The sequence below is a fragment of the Argentina anserina genome, chromosome 3, assembly GCF_933775445.1.
Source record: "Argentina anserina chromosome 3, drPotAnse1.1, whole genome shotgun sequence".
Classification (NCBI taxonomy): Eukaryota; Viridiplantae; Streptophyta; class Magnoliopsida; order Rosales; family Rosaceae; genus Argentina; species Argentina anserina.
Genome location: NC_065874.1, coordinates 28,793,521 through 28,812,467, shown reverse-complemented (window position 1 = coordinate 28,812,467; position 18,947 = coordinate 28,793,521).

Here is an 18,947-nt window from a genome sequence, read left to right as displayed (position 1 = left end):
ATCTAATTCATCCCAGAAGAAAGCATTCCAAACAGGGCTTTGCTCTGTTATCAACTTATCATCACAGGTTGGGAAATTAAGGGGAAATGATGATCAATAGTATTCGATCAGAAATCCGGAGAGAACAACCTTGATATAATAAGGATGGCACAAATACCCACGGGTAATAAAATGTGTGTACCCATTTTTATGAGTAAATATAAGATTCACAAATTAAAAGTGATAGACGCAATCCCAATATGAGAATAGGAGACAGGCAGATATCAATTAGCTAGCCATTAAATCACCAACCAAACTACTTACCACTCTCCTAATGGCCTCCCTCCTAATATTGCCTAATAAATCAATCTAGACCATTGAATTTTAACAAAAGGCCAGATTCACTTATTTTATGTTTGGAGACATGGACAACAACCACATGGGATTATCTCACGCATTCTCTTCTCAGACCCATTTCTTCTTCTGCGCTCTTTCTCTCTCTTGAAACCAGTAATTGTCGGGATGAGATTTTAGTTTGTTTTAATCAAGTGGTTGAACAAATTCGGATTGGAGAAGTGGAATTGTAGTTGTAGAACGAGAATCTGAAAACAAAAGAGAATGCAGACACGTGTACAAATAAAAATGTGATTTATTGAATATCAAGCGCGGGGTTACAATTTTTGGGAACTCGTCTGATTCTATTTCCGTATATAACTTGGCTCAAGGGTGACGTGCACTTGATCTTGAGAATTTGAGTTTGATTTGGATTTGGATTTGGATTTGACGAAAAACGAGCGATTTGGCCGCTTGATGATCAAACAGGGCTTTGCTCTGTTATCAACTTATCATCACAAGTTGGGAAATTAAGGGGAAATGATGATCAATAGTATTCGATCAGAAATCCGGAGAGAACAACCTTGATATAATAAGGATGGCACAAATACCCACGGGTAATAAAATGTGTGTACCCATTTTTATGAGTAAATATAAGATTCACAAATTAAAAGTGATAGACGCAATCCCAATATGAGAATAGGAGACAGGCAGATATCAATTAGCTAGCCATTAAATCACCAACCAAACTACTTACCACTCTCCTAATGGCCTCCCTCCTAATATTGCCTAATAAATCAATCTAGACCATTGAATTTTAACAAAAGGCCAGATTCACTTATTTTATGTTTGGAGACATGGACAACAACCACATGGGATTATCTCACGCATTCTCTTCTCAGACCCATTTCTTCTTCTGCGCTCTTTCTCTCTCTTGAAACCAGTAATTGTCGGGATGAGATTTTAGTTTGTTTTAATCAAGTGGTTGAACAAATTCGGATTGGAGAAGTGGAATTGTAGTTGTAGAACGAGAATCTGAAAACAAAAGAGAATGCAGACACGTGTACAAATAAAAATGTGATTTATTGAATATCAAGCGCGGGGTTACAATTTTTGGGAACTCGTCTGATTCTATCTCCGTATATAACTTGGCTCAAGGGTGACGTGCACTTGATCTTGAGAATTTGAGTTTGATTTGGATTTGGATTTGGATTTGACGAAGAACGAGCGATTTGGCCGCTTGATGATTCTTCGTGGACTTGAGGTTGGATTTGGATTTGATGAAGAACGAGCGATTTGGCCGCTTGATGATTCTTCGTGGATTTTATGATCTTCGTGGACTTGAGGTTGGATTTGGATTTGATGAAGAACGAGCGATTTGGCCGCTTGATGATTCTTCGTGGACTTGAGGTTGGATTTGGATTTGGATTTGATGAAGAACGAGCGATTGGGCCGCTTGATGATTCTTCGTGGACTTGAAGTTGGATTTGGATTTGATGAAGAACGATCGATTTGGCCGCTTGATGATTCTTCGTGGATTTGAGAGACTTCGGGACATGTCGAGAGTGATCTTGCCGAAGTGATTTCTTCTCCTTCTTCTCTAAGTCTCAAAATCCTTCCCTCCTTCATGTTGAATGGGGTATTTATAGTGTCAAGGTTTCTATTTTGTTGAATATTTTAATGACACTAAAATAATAAATTTCTTTAATTGTATAATTAAATCAATATTTATTTTCCGATTAATTTAAAATTAGTTATTTTCATAACTAAATTAAACAGAAAATAGTTGATTTAATTATAGTCGTTAAAAAATTCATTAATTTAATTAAATGTCCGATTACCATTTCGAATCGTCAATAACATTCAATTTTCGATTTAAGTCGAAATCACGTAGCTTTGATTACGATCATCCGTTTATGTGCTGACACGAGTTTTATTTGGATCCGCACCAACTTTGTTGACTTTTGGCCACGTATGCAATTTTGTCGGGCTCTTGGTTGATTTAATTATTGAACGAAGATAATTTACTTCATTAAATTTCATGTGTCTACAAATGCCTACACTTCAAGTCGTGCTGCAGACATGTCGTCGTCACGTGCCAAAAGCGCAGCTTGAAGTATGTACTTTGTTTTGTAGAATTTGTGGAACTAGCTTTCGAGGCTTTAGTAATTTTGTAACAATAATCATTTTCCTTGACTCGAGTATTAGATGACTTTGCTTTACAAGACTTAAAGCTTGCAATTTCATGATTTTCTTCTTCAAATATCATCTTCTTGCCGACAAGAAAACTTTAGTGGAATTACTAGTAGATGATAATGCCCTTTGTTTAATTAAAATTGATTTCTTTTGTGTTGGAAACATTGGAATGTGCTTTAGAGATTCCACAACCCACACAATCACATGCTATTTTTCTGCTTCACCAGACAGTCATTCTCCCAAGCACGTTCAAAAAGAGAAAGCACATCTCAATGCTTTCCTCCATCCGTAATATACAAAATTGCTTTATCCCCGAGATGCTTTCTAGCCACCGAGACCAAATGATGAAGATACGCTTTATTACTTAAATATGAACCATATTCATTTTCAACTTGACCACCATTTCTATAAAGAGGACCACCATTTTCAACTTAGCAGCAACGTCGAATTTTTCTCCTGCTGACACAGCCGCGTGAATAAGGATCCCAAGTGCAGAGCCATCGCCACTCCCTTCCATCACAGCTCTCCTCAAATACGCCTCCGCCTCATCCAGCAGCTTCTCCCCGCACAGCCACTTGACCATGATGTTATGCGTGATGTCACTCTCGAATCCGTGGCTCGAAATATGTTGAGCAACGACATGGACGGCGTCGAAGCACTTCTCCTCCACCAGGGCGTTCAAGAGCACGTGATATCCGACGATGTCCAAATCGAGGCCGAGGAAGTCGTGCATCAGGGACATGAGCTTGGTGCGTGAGAGGATCTTGAAGATGGCGTTGAAGGTGGCGCGCGTGTGGCGTTAGCTGTGCTGGCGGCCGGTCGAAGAACTTGAAGCAGGAGAGGACGTCCTGCTCCTGGTCGTTGCCGTAGCGGAGGAGCAGCATCAAACTCGTCGCCGGCGGTCTTGGTCAGAAAGAGCAGAAAGTTGCCTTTTTATTTTTTTATTTTTTTTGTTCTTGTCACAGCGCCGCATCTCTAGAAAAAGAGAAAGCTCTTCGTCTCTGTTGCTGGCATTGACAACCTTCCCGAAGCTTCTCTCCATTTCAGCCCAGTCAGTACAAGCAAAGCAAAGCAATGGATTCCAGGTGCTGGATTTTGTAGTATTAAGAAGGGTGATTGGTGTGACAAAAATGGCGGATCAAAGAACAGCATCTCTCCTTTAGATTTTGAAAATAAGATGACTGATTTTGCCAAGGGAGAGAGAGAAAGAGAGAAAAAGAAGAAGAAAAGGAAGAAGATGCGGAGGGAGAGAGAGAAGAAAGAGCGAAAAGAAAAAGAAGAAAGATGGAAAAGGAAGAAGATGCGGAGGGAGAGAGAAAAGGAGAGGGAAAAGAAAAAGAAGAGGAAGATGCGGAGAAAAAGAGAGAAAAAGAGAGAAAAAATAAAAAGAAGAAAGAGGGAAAAGAAAGAAGATGCAGAGGGAGAGAGAGAAAAGAAAAAGAAGAGAGGGAAAAGAAAGAAGAGGAAATGTCGGCCGTGAAAAGAAAGGAAATTAGCACATGCGAAGGTAGGCTCCCGATCGGCTCGGCTCCGGCTCGTAATCGGCTCGACACCGACTTGACTCTCTCGGCTCGGCTCGGCTCGGCTCCAGCATTTGATTTTTTTTTTGTGGTCATTGACCGATTTATTTGACTCTCTCTTTTTTTGGTCTGATTTTTGACCATTTTTTTTGTCTAACCTTTTTTTTTTTGGGTCATGCCTTTGACCCCTTTTTTTTCTGACTTTGACATTTTTTTGTAGGATTTTGACAACAATCTAAGAGTCACGGTCAATCTAGCCATTCGGCTACTACGCGTTGATTTCTGACGGATTTGAAGAACGTAAACGACCTAATCGCTTGACTACTCTCATTTCATAGACTTGACAGCAGTCAATAAAAGCGTGTTAGGCTTTACGCATCACATTCACCATGGCGGCTTTCAAGAGTTTGAAGAACGTAAACGACCTAATCGCTTAACTGCTCTCATTTCATAGACTTGACAGCGGTCAACAAAAGCGTGTTAGGCTTTACGCATCACATTCACCATGGCGGCTTTCAAGGGTTTTCTTCACGATGCAAGACTTGTTGATCTAGAACAGAAGATTTGTAGAACGTCGGAGCAGATTCAAGTCAAATAAGAAGTGCCAAATCCGAGAGATTCGAGCCAGTTTTGAAGAACGTCGGAGCAGCTTTAAGTCAAAGAAGAAGTGCCAAATCTGAGAGATTCGAGCTAGTTTTGAAGAACATAGGAGCAGCTTCAAGTCAAATAAGAAGTGCCAAATCCGAGAGATTCGAGCCAGTTTTGAAGAACGTCGGAGCAGCTTCAAGTCAAAGAAGTAGTGCCAAATCCGAGAGATTCAAGCTAGTTTTGAAGAACATCGGAACATCTTTAAGTCAAAGAAGAAGTGCCAAATCCGAGAGATTCGAGCTAGTTTTGAAGAACATCGGAGCAGCTTCAAGTCAAAGAATAAATCCCAAATCTGAGAGATTCCAGATTAGAGAGCCAGTTTTGAAGAACGTCGGAGCAGCTTCAAGGGTTTGACCTGGGTGTGACAACTGACTTGAATGATCAGGATTTGCTTATCTCTTCTTCTTCTTCTTTTTTTTCAATCAAACCCTTATTTTTTTTATGTGACTGAACTTAAGATTGTTTTTCTCAAGATGCCTATGTATCATTTTAAAGAAGGAATCAAGTCATCACGTAGTTCAAAAGTTTTTTTTGGGTGCCTTGTGCAGTTTAAGCTCATGCAGGCGTTGAGCGTTTTTGTGTGTGTCTTATGCAGTTTAGGCTCGTGCAGACTTGGAGCGTACTTTGTTTTTTTTTTTGGTGTCTTGTGCAGTTAGGCTCGTGCGGACTTGGAGCATACTTTGTTTTTTTGTCTTATGCAGTTTAAGCTCGTGCAGACTTGGAGCATACTTTGTTTTTTTTCTTATGCAGTTAAAGCTGGTGCAGACTTGGAGCATTTTTTTTTGTTTTTTTGTGTCATACTCAGTTTATGCTCGTGCGGACTTGGAGCATTTTCTTTTGTTTTCAAGCATAATACTTTTTCAAGAACTTGCCGTTGATGGGACCGATCCTCAAACCGTCTTCCGCCACAATTTTGTAAGCTCCATTGGTGTAAACTTCTCTGACGACGTAAGGACCATCCCACTTTGACTTGAATTTGGAGCCAGACTTATGCGTCATAATGATGGGTCTTCGAACAGCAAGGACTAAATCATCAACTTGAAATGACCGTGGTCGAACACCTTTGTTGAAGGCGTGTGACATCCGAGCTTGGTAGCATTCCAGGTGTTGTTGTGCGTCAAGCCTCTTCTCGTCCAAAGCTTCTAACTCTTGCAGGCGCAACTTGACATTTTCTTCATTTGTGAGACCTTCTTGCAAAGCGATTCTCAATGACGGGATTTCTTTCTCTAATGGTAACACGGCTTCGAAACCATAGACGAGAGAATAAGGTGTAGCATTTGTGGCTGTCCGATACGTCGTTCTGTAAGCCCAGAGAGCTTCGCCCAATTTCTCATGCCAATCCCTCTGCTTCTTGCTGACAGTTTTTCAAATTTTCTGTTGCGGTATTCGAGAAGTACTTGGCGTTGTCTGTGATGATGCATCGCGGTATACCATAGCGTTGTATAATGCTTCCAGTAATGAAGTCCACAACATTTTCTTTCTTTATTTCTTTCAGCAGTATCGTTTCTGCCCATTTTGAGAAGGAATCCGTGGCTGCCAGAATGTACATATGACCAGCCGATGATTTCGGAGTGATGGGTTCGATTGCATCCATTCCCCAGACATCGAACGGGTGCGAAGCAATTGTCGGATGCAACGGCTCAGGTGGCTGATGAATGAAGTTGGCATGAAACTGACAAGCTTGGCATTTTTGTGCATACTCCACACAATCCTTGACCATGGCAGGCCAATAATACCCTAGTCGTCTTACTTGGAAATGTAACTTTGGTCCTGACTGATGTGCTCCACACACTCCAGAATGAACCTCTTCCATGGCTTTGACCGCTTCATCTTTTCCCAAGCATCGAAGGAGTACTCCGTCAAACGACCTCCGATATAAAGTTTCTTTGTAGTAGAGGAAGCGCGGTGCTCGTCGCTTGATGCTCCACCTTTGCGGTATTCGAGAAGTACTTGGCGTTGTCTGTGATTATGCATCGCGGTATACCATAGCGTTGTATAATGCTTCCAGTAATGAAGTCCACAACATTTTCTTTCTTTATTTCTTTCAGCGGTATCGTTTCTGCCCATTTTGAGAAGGAATCCGTGGCTGCCAGAATGTACATATGACCAGCCGATGATTTCGGAGTGATGGGTCCGATTGCATCCATTTTCCATACATCGAACGGGTGCGAAGCAATTGTCGGATGCAACGGCTCAGGTGGCTGATGAATGAAGTTGGCATGAAACTGACAAGCTTGGCATTTTTGTGCATACTCCATACAATGTTTGACCATGGCAGGCCAATAATACCCTAGTCGTCTTACTTGGAAATGTAACTTTGGTCCTGACTGATGTGCTCCACACACTCCAGAATGAACCTCTTCCATGGCTTTGACCGCTTCATCTTTTCCCAAGCATCGAAGGAGTACTCCGTCAAACGACCTCCGATATAAAGTTTCTTTGTAGTAGAGGAAGCGCGGTGCTCGTCGCTTGATGCTCCACCTTTGCTTCGAATCTTCGGGAAGCTTGTTGTGCTCAAGATAGTCGATAAAAGGATGCCTCCAGTCTTCAACATCAATGGTGTGAACTTACACTACATGAGAACTGGCACACTGGAGTGAAGGTTTTGTTGTCACGACCCACCTTTGGCAAATTGGGATGTCCAAAATTTCGTCTCCAGACAATGCCAAGGTCGCCGCCAAGTTTGCCAATGCGTCTGCCATTTGATTTTCATTCCGTGACACATGTATGAGTGTAATATTATCAAAGCCCTTCAAGAGTTGTGTGGCAAGTTGGAAATAAGGTACCAAATCTTCCTTCTTGACCTCGTAATTAGTGAGTAGTTGATCAATCACCAACTTCCAGTCTCCATATACTTCGAGACTTTGGATTTCAATTTCTAACGCTGTTTGTAATCCCATGATCAAGGCTTGGTACTCTGCGACATTGTTAGAGCACAATTCCCCAAGAGTGAAAGAATAAGGCAATATCTGCTTTTGTGGAGAGACAAAGATAACTCCAGCCCCTGCTCCGTCTGCCCTAGATGAGCCATCAAAAAACATCTTCCAAGTAGGGAGGACCTCTGCAAGGAAGACTTCCTCATCCGGGAATTCATCTGAGATTTCCCAATCCGCTGGAATAGGGTGGTCTGCCAGGAAGTCAGCCAGCGCCTGTCCTTTCACTGCTTTAGCGGGCACATATACGATGTCGTATTGGTTCAATAATAATGCCCACTTAGCCATGCGCCCGGTTAGAACTGGTTTAGATAATATGAACTTAACTAGATCGGCTCGCGCCACCAAGTGTATTGTGTAAGCTTGCATGTAATGCATCAACTTTTGAATAACGAAGACGAGTGCAAGACACATCTTCTCTATCGGTGGATAATTTAGCTCAGGTTCAGTGAGAGTCCGACTTAAGTAGTACAAGGCTTTCTCTTTTTTGACTTCATTTTCTTGGGCAAGAAGGGCCCCAAGTGATCTCTCTTGAGCCGCGATGTAAAGGATAAGAGGCTTCTCGACGATAGGTGCACCAAACACCGGAGGATTCGCCTTTATGCTCTCAAAGGCATTGCGACAAGCTTCATCCCATACAAATGGAACATCTTTCTTCATGAGTCGACTGAATGGTTGGCAGCGGCCCGCCAGGTTCGATATGAACTGTCTGATGAAGGCAAGTCGTCCTTGGAGGCTTTCAACTCGCGCAAATTTCTTGGCTCTGGCATTTCCTAGATGGCTTTAATTTTGGATTGGTCTACCTCGATGCCTCGGTGCTTCACGATGAATCCAAGAAATTTTCCAGAACTGACGCCGAATGCACATTTCAAAGGATTCATTTTTAACTGGTACTTGCGTAACCTGTCGAACACTCTTCGTAGATCTTGCAGGTAATCACTTCTTTTCTTTGTTTTGACAACCAAATCATCAACATAGCATTCTACATACTTGTGCAGCATGTCACTGAAAATTTTCTTCATAGCGCGTTGGTACGTTGCACCGGCATTTTTTAACCTGAATGACATGACCTTATATCAATAAATTCCTTTGGGAGTTCGAAATACAGTGAGTTCCTCATCCTCTAAGGCCATCCTTATCTGATTGTAACCTGATGATCCGTCCATGAATGACAAAACCTCATGCCCGGTTGTCGCATCCACCATGAGCTCTATGATTGGTAGAGGGAAATCATCTTTTGGACATGCCTCATTTAGGTCACGAAAGTCTACACAAACGCGGATTTGTCCATTCTTTTTCTTGACAGGAACAATGTTTGCTATCCACTTGGGATACTGAACCTCTCTAATGAAGCCCGCGGCAATCAACTTATCAACTTCTGCTTCAATTTGAGGAATAAGTTCTGTTCGAAAGCGTCTTTGTGTTGCTTGGTCGGCCGAGCCTTTGGTTTGACAGCAATTCGATGAACTGCTACCTTTGGATCTAGGCTGGGCATTTCTTTATACGTCCAAGCAAATACATCTTTGTACTCGAGCAACAAATCAAGATGTTCTTTTTCTTCTTCAGAACTTAAAGACGCACTCACAAAAATAGGTCTTGGGTATTCCTCTGTTCCCAAGTTAATCTCCTTAAGTTCATCCATAGTGGCTTGCCCCCCGTCTTCAAGTTCTGGAGGAGCTTCGTCTACTTCAATTTCAAAATCTTCATGATCGTCTTCCTCTACGGCATCTGTTTCTGCCACCGTGACATGATAAGAGGTTTCGACAATGTCATCCTCACCGTCATTATCGAGGTTGTTGGTGTTGTTATCTCCTTTTTAGCCAGTGAATATGATGGTATGTTGCTTCACTTTGAGTTGATCTGTGGAATCCACTTCCAACACACAATGCCTCTTCATTCGTGACGGGATAAGACTTCGGATTTTTTTGCTCTCCGCTCGACTACAAGTTGTCTTCCGCTTGCATATATGTTGTTCCTCAGGTGCTTGGATCCTTTTTAACGCAGGCTTTCGCGGAATGAGGTTTGACTTTTTCTTATCTTTGTATGAACTTGACATCTTATTGAATACGGAAGGCCGAGTGGTTGTACTACCGATGCGATTGAAGACTGAACCTCTACATGTTGTCATGTTCACACGGTCTAGAACCGACACCCTTGTGATTGATCCTTCAATGCGTTCAGATGTTGCTTTTCGGGAACCTGGACGAATGCGATCGAACGACGAAATGTGAGGAGTTGACTGAACCTCTTGACTCTTCTCTTCAACTACCTCGACACTAATATGTTGCACATTGGCTCGCTCCGCCCTCCGTCTTCCTGAAATTCTGATTGGCTTACTTGAAGTGAAACCGAGACCAGCTTTAGAAGAATCAACTATTGCCCCTTGCTCTCTTAACTTCTTTTGTGGCTCATCGAGCTCATGCGCCATCTTTACTGCAGTTTGGTCGTCCTTCTTGCTTGATGAACCAAATTCGTATCCGGCCTTTTCTAACAGCTTGTATGCGTTAGGATCGAACCCTTCACTTGTTCTTTTCTTGGGCACCGATCCATGTTCCGTCTTACCTTGAATTGGTTTGACAAACCCCTTTAATGGCTGCTTCATGGGATTTTGGTTGCTCACATTTATTAATGGCAATGTTGACTCCTCCTTCAACAATTTCACATCATCCTCTTCTAATTTTCGTGGACACTCTTGTGACTTTGTCCCCGCAAATGGAGATTCCCCCTCATTTCATCTAGACTTCGGAACATAGCGAAGGACCGGAAAGGCATGGCTGGCTTTTCTTTCTCCAGACGATGTTGCCACTTCAGATGAGACTTTTTGCGACACTTCACCGTGAAGCTCAATGTCTTTTGATTTGACATCATTCTCCCTAACTTTAGCGCCTTTCCCCGTGGATAGTACTCCGACCGGAAGGACCTCTTTCATCGATTCCTCATCTGTGCAGAATTTAGAATCCGCAAAGTATGATTCGGCTTCTGTGAAAGTTTGGTATCTCCAACCACGGTTTTCACACATCCGCGATAGAACTTGAAGCATTGGTGCAAAGTGGATGGCACGATGCCAATTTCATGTACCCATGGTCGTCCCAACAACAAGTTGTACGAGGTCTTGGCATCGATGACATGGAACAAGGTGTTTGATTTTAGCTCTCTAATGTCCATGTCTAGCCTGATCATCCCTATCGCTCTTTGTCCTCCTTGGTTGAAACCTTGGATCATGAGACGACTCCTTAACAGCTCATCAACGTTGATGCCGAGTTGAGACATGGTTGACTTGGACATGATACTTACTGCTGACCCTCCGTCTATGAGCATGCGATTCAACTTCCGCTCTCGCATGTACCCTGTCACAAAAAGAGGCCGATTATGTGACTTAGAGCCCAATTGGAGGTCATCATCTGTGAAGTGAATGGTATCACAATATGCATCACACGCGCTACATTCATTCATGCTTGTAGAGTGTTTTCCTACGTCGACAAGCAACTCCACAAGCGCGCATCTCGTTGATTTTGGCAATTGCATCAAGTCAGAGAGGCTAAGTTGGAAAGGTAGACTCTCCAATTGTTTCAACACCTCATTCTTTTTTAGCACTTGACTTGCACATATTTCTCTTGCTTCAGGCTTCTCGTCTTCTTTGGAGCTGACTTCACAACTTGTGGTCATTGAAGTGACATTTGGTTATTTTGGCGGCAAGTGTTCTCTTAACAAGTTCCGGCGAAGAGGCTTCCACAAATATGGAATGACTTTCATCTCAAAACGTCCTCATCCGTTCTCCTCTCGTCGTGGAGGTGATTTCTTATGGCTTGGTCGGGCAACCGGTGAGTTTGGCATCATACCTTTGCGAGTTCTTCTCCGAGTGACCAATATCCATCCTTCATCATCGACATTAGAGGCAACTTGGAGGATAGGTGTGGAAGCAGTACATTCTTTAACTTCTTTGGTCTTCTTATGTTCGCGCGCCTCATTTGTGAAACAAAACGGTGCTTTCATCGGGTGAAAAGGGAGTGGAACTGGCTCGAATAACCCGAATGTTACGGTAGTGCAATTGACTTCAGCAATGTCGTCAACGTCCAACTCAATCTTCCCTTGCTTGGCGAAGTTCATTATCAAATCCTTGAGAACAAAGCATTTCTCTATAGGGTGACTAACAAGACGATGATATTTGCAATACTTCGGATCATTGACTCGATGCATTTCTTCTGGACGTTTGCACTCCGGAAGCTCTATCACCTTGTTTTCGAGCAGATCCTCTAACATGCCCGCCACATCAGAGTCTGGGAACGAGTACGTCTTTCGCTCCATCTCCTTTAACGTGCGTTTACTCCTATCGTAGGTTCGAGGAGGTTCCACCTTATTAAACTCTTTTTATCCCGTGTAGAGATCTTAACCGGTGCAGTATTGATGACCATTGATTCTTTGGAAAGCTTCTTCACAACCTTATCAAATCTGCTTCCGAAGGCTTTGTCTTTTCGTTGGTCGACCAGGGTTTCATTCTTTCCCTTATGACTTGCCAAGCTTAGCTCCATGTCGTGGGCTCGAGTAGCCAACTCTTCGAAAGAACGAGGCTTGATTCCTTGCAAGATGTATAACAAATCAAAGTGCATGCCTTGAATGCACATTTCAACGGCTGACACCTCTGACAGTCGATCCTTGAATCAAGGCTAAGTGAGCGCCATCTATTGATGTAGCCGATCGCGGGTTCATCCTTCCGTTGCTTTGTGTTAGTTAGCTCCATCATGCTCACTGTCCGCCTTGTACTATAGAATCGATTAAGGAACTCGCGCTCCATTTGGTCCCAACTGTCAACATACTCCGGCTCTAAGTCTGTATACCACTCGAAGGCATTTCCTTTAAACGAGCGAACGAACTGCTTGACAAGGTGACCCGCCTTCTGTCCCGGCATTACTGTAAGTCTCCACGAAGTGGGCAACATGCTGCTTTGGGTTTCCTTTACCTTCAAATTGTTGGAAATTTGGTGGCTGATACCCTCGCGGCATCCTTAAGCTGTCGATCCTCTTCGTGTAAGGTTTGGAGTAAGTGATGGAGTCACGAGAAGGACCTCCATATTGAGCCCGAATTGAGTTGGTGATGATGTCTTGCAATTGCTAAAGTGATAAGGAACCAAGCGAGTCGCCATCGTTTTTGGACGTTTCTCCCTTTTCATTTACTTTGCTCCTGCCAGGCGACCCCTTGGTGGAGTTCTCATGATTTTGATCTTCCAACTTGTTATAGAGCTCAGCGATTTGCACATCCTTTTCTTCAACCATTCGGGTGAGCTTTTCAACCATCTCCAACAGATTAGAGAGTTGCTCTTCGACTGTGGATGCCCCCGTCACCAAGACCTGCGCATTGTCAAAAGAGGATTCACGTGTCATAGAATGAAAGTTATCGCCATCTTCTTTGGGACTTCCATGGTATGATGCCGTGCTTGATTCGTCATCAGAGAAAACGTCTTCTAAGATAGAGCCATCTTCTTTGGGACTTCCATGGTATGATGCCGTGCTTGATTTGTCATCAAAGAAAACGTCTTCTAAGATAAGGCCATCACCATGAACGGGTAGAAGAGATTTCTCATTTGGCTCCTTGTCCTTTGACACTTGCTTCTTCCCGCTTTGAGAGGCATGCTCTATTGCTCCCAAGCTCTCCAAGGTGATGACTGGTTGACGAGGCTTACTAGCAAGTATCATGAACGTTGTGGGTTGAGCTCTAGCCACGCTCCGGGTGACAAGGGCAATCGGTTCACTCTTTGATTTGGAGGATGTTTGCTTGGACTTCTTGACCAGCTCGGCCTCTCTGCTTAATCTCGCGTTTGTGGACTTGGATTTCTTCGTTGGAACGACTTGGTTGTTCTTGGAAGCCATCGCACAAATGGATTTGATTTCTTCGGAGAAGGAGATGAGAGGCCAAAAATGTCCCACTGGGCGTGCCAATTTGTAGAACGAGAATCTGAAAACAAAAGAGAATGCAGACACGTGTACAAATAAAAATGTGATTTATTGAATATTAAGCGCGGGGTTACAATTTTTGGGAACTCGTCTGATTCTATCTCCGTATATGACTTGGCTCAAGGGTGACGTGCACTTGATCTTGAGAATTTGAGTTTGATTTGGATTTGGATTTGACGAAGAACCAGCGATTTGACCGCTTGATGATTCTTCGTGGACTTGAGGTTGGATTTGGATTTGATGAAGAACGAGCGATTTGGCCGCTTGATGATTCTTCGTGGACTTGAGGTTGGATTTGGATTTGGATTTGATGAAGAACGAGCGATTGGGCCGCTTGATGATTCTTCGTGGACTTGAGGTTGGATTTGGATTTGGATTTGATGAAGAACGAGCGATTGGGCCGCTTGATGATTCTTCGTGGACTTGAGGTTGGATTTGGATTTGATGAAGAACGAGCGATTTGGCCGCTTGATGATTCTTCGTGGATTTGAGAGACTTCGGAACTTGTCGAGAGTGATCTTGCTGAAGTGATTTCTTCTCATTCTTCTCTAAGTCTCAAAATCCTTCCCTCCTTCATGTTGAATGGGGTATTTATAGTGTCAAGGTTTCTATTTTGTAGAATATTTTAATGACACTAAAATAATAAATTTCTTTAATTGTATAAATAAATCAATATGTATTTTCCGATTAATTCAAAATTAGTTATTTTCATAACTAAATTAAACAGAAAATAGTTGATTTAATTATAGTCGTTAAAGAATTTATTAATATAATTAAATGTCCGATTACCATTTCGAATCGTCAATAACATTCAATTTTCGATTTAAGTCGAAATCACGTAGCTTTGATTACGATCATCCGTTTATGTGCTGACACGAGTTTTATTTGGATCCGCACCAACTTTGTTGACTTTTGGCCACGTATGCGATTTAAGATAACTTACTTCATTAAATTTCATGTGTCTACAGTAGTTTCAGGTTTAATTAAGTTATTCAGGTCCAACACATAAAAAGAAACCAAGAATCCTCATTTTCTCAATTCAAGATCAATTCTATTAACTCTTCATAGAGGAGAAAAGACGAGATTTACCAAATAGCAAATACCAATTAAGATCTTTAACTTTTCAGATTTTCCTTATTTATTCTTCCATCTCTTTCTGACTTTCTCCATCAAATTCTCAAAGATCCAGTATCAATCTTAGTGTGCAAAGTGTCGGCTGGTGGTGTTTTGGGTTACTATGAATGATGGGTTTTTGCTTGGGATTTTGCAGACCATGAAATTTAATAACTACCTCTTCAACCGATATTTTTTTTTTCGAAAATCGAATTTGCCGGGCTTATAATTTTTGGGGGGAGTGTATTCTAGGCACCAGAGTACATGCACCATCATAAGTTAATAGCGCGTTCAAACAACGCGCTTGGTTTGCACAGAGCACCCCATCGTCTCCACGTGCAGTGTTCTTCCTCCTCCTCTGCTTCTCTTATCAGTTTCTTTCTGTTTTCCAGAAAATCACAACAAAAAAGGTGATCACATCAAAACCTAATAACCAAATTTACAAACCAGCAAAGAATCAAAGCTATATCATGGAAAATCCTACATCAAAAAGTGATGAAACCTAGCCAATTCAAACACGAATCTCAAAGAAACCAATTGGGTGTTGCTATTCAATTCAGAAAACCAGCTGGTGCATAAGTTTTTCTGGACATCGAATAAAGCAATTGGTGTTGCAACTCAAAATCTGATTGCAACTCTGAATTTCGTAAAACCCAAATATTAAATACCCTGTTATCCATCTCTCTCTGAGTACTTGAAATCCAAGAATTGGATTTCGGTATATTGGTGCGGTAAACAGATTCTAAACAACAATCATAAATTTTATGTTCTGTTCTTTTTCATGCTTTGATTATTTGACCAAAGATGTCAAGGCCTTGATCCATAAAACCCCAATACACTTCAGTAGTTGTAGTTGTAGATATCGTAAAGTCGAAGTCTCGGAAACTGATTATGAAATATTGGCGCTCTATCTTTTGGAATTAGTCGTGCTTCAGTCGTCAAAGAAGGCTCTCGTCGATATGAAGATGAGTAGCTTCTGTCTAGCCGACCCTCACTCGCGTAAGTAAACGAGTGACTATGCGCAATTTGACAATTAATCCACGTGTCCAAATCGACGGTGGGGATTCGTCAGTGGATGAACTCGCCGGTGTATACAATCCGTTTCCAATTTTGGGTTTGTAAATTGAAGTGTTAGTGTTGATTATTCTCATTTGAGATTATTAAGAGAAAAGTTTAGACATAGACGAACCAAAGAGCGTCAATGTGCCTACTGAGAGAGACATGAGGAGAGGATCTCAATTCTCATCGAACTAGAAGAGCAGCAATAATAGTGAAAAGGAAAATAAAAATTTTGGTCTAATTTGTAAGTAGAGGTTACTGGACAAGGATCATCTCCTGAGCTTATTTCCATCCTGATCTACTTGAGCTATTGACAAGATAATGACACGTGGATATCTTGATATGACGGTCTATGTGAAGCAGCTTGTGTTTTCTTAGTAGGAAACGAGCCATGACTTCTACAAGTATAGCGATTGAGAGAGAGAAGTTCCTTCCTTCATTACTGCCTCTCTCCCTCTCTCCCTCTCATCCTCATTCCTACTTGTTGCAGAAAAAATCACAACATTTTCTATTTTTGTTTAACAAATATATTTCATTTATTGGTTCACCAATGTACCCAGATCTTCTGCAATAGAGTAGAATAACTGATCCATCAATGGATCACACACCAGGGGCGGAACCACTTGGCAGGCTGGTAGGGTTATAGTCCATTCGAAAATTGTGTTGAGTACCAAGTATATGTGCTAGTTTTATTAAAGTTTAAATTGGTGGAGTTGGCTAAAGACCAAATATAAATATCCTTAGATGAAGTTGGTTATGGGTTCGATTCTCACATTCCTCCTTTTGTTTTTCTCTTTTTTCATTCTTGGTTTTTTCGTCTCCTTCCCAATTCTTTTATTTTTCAATTTGTTTTCTCTATTATTTTACTTTACATTTATGTCAACTATTTTTTATTAGTAAATCTATATTTATTTTTATTCTCTCCTCTTTTTATTTTTCTCTTTTTTCATCCCTGATTTTTTCTTTTCCTTCCCAATTATTTCCTTTTTCAAACTTTTTTTTGTTTTCTCTTTTTTCATCTCTAATTTTTTCTTCTCCTTCCCAATTCTTTTATTTTTCAATTTTTTTCTCTATTCTTTTACTTTACATTTCTGTCTACTATTTTTTTATTAGTAAATCTATATTTATTTCTATTCTCTCTTTTTTTGTTTTTTTTCTCCTCCTTCCAAATTCTTTCATTTTCAATCTTTTTTTGTTTTCTCTTTTTTCATCTCTAATTTTTTCTTCTCCTTCCCAATTTTTTCCTTTTTCAAACTTTTTTTTGTTTTCTCTTTTTTCATCTCTAATTTTTTCTTCTCCTTCCCAATTCTTTTATTTCTCTTTTTTTTCTCTATTTTTTTACTTTACATTTATGTCTACTATTTTTTATTAGTAAATCTATATTTATTTCTATCCTCTCCTTTTTTTTTCTTTTTTTTCATCCCTGTTTTTTTTCTCTTCCTTCCCAATTCTTTCTTTTTTCAATTTTGTTTCTCTATTCTTTTACTTTACAGTTTTGTCTACTATTTTCTATTAATAAATCTATATTTATTTCTATTATCTCCTCAATTTTCTCACTATTTTTCTTTAGTTATAACATATTCTTTACAAATTCTTTAGATATTTAATTTTTTATCAAAAAAGTTTTTTATGCCTTAAACCAGCCCTACCCATTCTCCATTTTTAGTTCCGCCGTTGTCACCCACCCCAAAAGTTCTTGGCTTTATTCAAAATCCCAATACAAGTTTTTAGTAACTTGAAGCTCGATTTCCATTCATGGGTAATGAATTTATTTGCATGTTCAACAAGTAAATTAATGAGAATGAATCCATAAGTAAGAGGGTGAATCACTCACATAGGAATCACATAGGAACCTATTGCTAACTGAAGATGAGTCTCTGACTCTATTTATTGCTATTCCTCATTTGATTAGGAGATTCAACACCAATTATCTGGTATAATGAATATTCGATTTAAACCCATTGTTAATCTGGAAAAGAAGATAAACGCAAGGAGAAGAGGGATGAAATTGAGACAAGGGAAGAGGAGGATTTGTAGACCGTTGTTAAAAAAATGGACACGTGCCATTATCTTGTTAAAAACTCAAGTAGCTCAGGAGAGGATCCTTGTCCGAGGTTACCTCAAGGCCGAAGCGCACAGTTCTTCACTTCTTCCAATGCCTTCTAAACCTAGTATGTTTCTTCAGTGTGTGAAAAAGACGGAAGGCATATATATAACTCTACTTATAAACTGCGAACTAGTTGGTTAGCTAGCCTGATTGACATTAGGTATAAGCTTAGACCTCACTAACATGTAAGACGTTCCAACCCATGGTACAGGTTGCTACAATTGTAAGATTGTAACATTTATGATCCCCTACTTTGTTCATGTGTGCAACAAAATGTGCTACACGTAGCACACTTTTGTAGTGACACCTAACCGAAATTAACTATGCTTCCCATGTGGGAAGCTCTTGAATTAGTTGGGATCATGACGGCGTCACTGTGGACGCTAGTATTTTCCGTTTTTACAATAGTACTAATAAAAACATTTGGTAATTCACCAAATTAAATGCCGGAAGCTAATTCAGAAAACATTTGGAGAAAAAATGAAACCAGATAATGTGAAGTTCAACACAAATATCGCATACGTACCTTTCAAATATCATCGCAAAATGTTGTTTGTCATTGGCTACGACTTGGTTCGTGCTTTGGAAGTCGGAAGCAGCAAGGTTTGAAAGTTTGGGGCACTTGTACACAAACAAGTGTTCCAATGAAGGGCACTGGAGCTGAATAATAGCTTCTTGATTCAAGCTTCTGAAGAAGCTTGAGAACTGTGGAAGTTTACTCAAATATATTTCCTTCAATTTTGGGAGAACTACCTTGACCTCTTTACTCAAATATATTTCCTTCAACTAACGCCTACAAGATTGTATATGTTACTCACGCTGATCATCTACGCAAATCTACGACTGCACATGTTCTTGTATTGGGCACAAACTCGTGGCGACAAATATCTTCACTCCCTCCTTCTGAGTTGAGCTGGATAGACAACGAGCCGGTATGCGCAAACGGAGTTGTGCATTGGTGGACAGGATCACAAGTATGTGATGATCGCAGAATAGTTTCTTTTGACTTGACGAGAGAAGAGTTCTCTTGGACCCCTATTCCTCCCACATTACAAAGCTTGAACAAGCTGTACGTACCGGGACTCGCCAAGTTATATTGATCGATCGCTCG